The sequence below is a fragment of the Penaeus monodon genome, chromosome 39 (assembly GCF_015228065.2).
Source record: "Penaeus monodon isolate SGIC_2016 chromosome 39, NSTDA_Pmon_1, whole genome shotgun sequence".
Classification (NCBI taxonomy): domain Eukaryota; kingdom Metazoa; phylum Arthropoda; class Malacostraca; order Decapoda; family Penaeidae; genus Penaeus; species Penaeus monodon.
In genome coordinates, this window is record NC_051424.1 from 9385798 (window position 1) to 9387791 (window position 1994).

Sequence of the window (1994 nt, forward strand, 5' to 3'; positions counted from 1 at the left end):
TAATGATATCGTTTACTTTAACTTATTATTATATTTATCATTACTGATATTGGCATTGATGTTAACACTACTTTAAAAGACATTATTGCAACTTACCAGCGAAGTTTTTCGGTACTAGTTGATCCTTCAACACAATTAAATGTCTCAACACGCTACTATCAGTAATCAGTAAAAACTACAAAATAGACATACACATATCTAAAAGAAAATAAACGGTGATACACTAACATGGTAAACATCGCATTAAATATACACAGTTAGGTGTGGATGTTTACATGGTGAGTGCAGTCGGGCGCATTATATTAATGATTATCTGTTGGTTCAAGATCCGTTACTTCTTGGTCACGAATCTTAGTACTTTTCCCTGAAAAATAGTCCTGAACAAGCCTAGCCTCTTTCCCTTATAATACAGAATCCACAAGATACCCCATGATAACAAAAGCATTTAGAGGGGGGAGGACTTGATAGCGGTGAATATTTTTTATTAGTTTCTTTGTTAACACTCCCCCCCCAAAAAAAAAAAAAAAAAAAAAAAAAAAATCTTTATTTGTTATACACTGCACGACAACCCTTCCCTGAGGAATCAAGGTGCAAGAGACCGATCAAAGAAAAAAAATCTTACATGATCTTTGTTTAGTTTTTTGTTTTTCACCGTGTTTTACATTTCCCTAGTTATCAACATCTACAATAACTACAGAAACAACAAAATGCAACCAAGATGCTATACACAAGCCATAATACAGACTGTACGTATCTCTTCCCATTGAACGTAGACGTCTAGATAGGATATGTACCGCGAGGCGTAGACTATGCAATCTCTTTGAAAATGTGCATGTCTCCGGCCTGACGGCGAGGCGGCGATATCAGTTCGGTTGCCGCCTCTCGTGTCAGTCAATGTTGTCACCGAGGTAAGCGAGGGGAGGAGGGGCGTTCTCCTTAAATCATTACTGACACATTCCCAAGGCCCAAGGTATATTCACTGCCATAAATATGACGCAATTACCGTATATATATATACACATTTATATATATATATATATATATATATATATATATATATATATATATATATATATATATATATATATATACATACACACACGCGCACACACACACACACACACACACACACACACACACACACACACACACACACACACACACACACACACACACACACACACACACACACATGTATGTATGTATATATTATTATGTGCCATCACCGATGCGGTGTTTGACGTTCTCTATTGAGGATCTCAGTCAGTATAAGGGGTGCGCAACATCCTGCGGTAGAACCACATTTCTGCAGCCTCTAAATTGCGCCTTGTTTCAGCCGTCATTGTCCACGACTCGAAACCATATAGGAGAGTCGACCATGCGAAGGATTTAATAATTTTTATTTGTATTGAGAGCTTGCGGTCTGTTAGGATGTTCCGGAATTTGGAGAACGTATCTCTTGCTAGTTCAATTCTGCGTCCGATTTCCTTCTTGCAACGAGTATCTGAGGTGACAAGAGGTCCTAAATAACTGAAGGAGGAGACCCGTTAGATTTCTGTTTCTCCTTGTTTCAGTGGACAAGTGGGTGGGAACCTCCGACTTTGAAACCGTCATGCGTTTTGTTTTCTTGCTACTGATTTGGAGGCCAAGACGTTCAGTGGCTTCCACCACAGCATCAAGTAGGATAATTAAAAATAAATGAATATACATAGACATATAGACATGTATGTAAATATGACTATATGTTTACACACACACACACACACACACACACACACACACACACACATATATATATATATATATATATACATAAATATATATACACACATATATTTATTTATTTTAAATTTCCTAATTGATGCTGGGCTTGTTTGGAACCAATTTTCAGGGAAAAGTAAGATTCGTTACCAAGAAGGAAGTACAGATCTAATTATCAGATAATCTCAATATATGCGCCCGACTGCACTCACCATGAGACATCCAAACGCCTC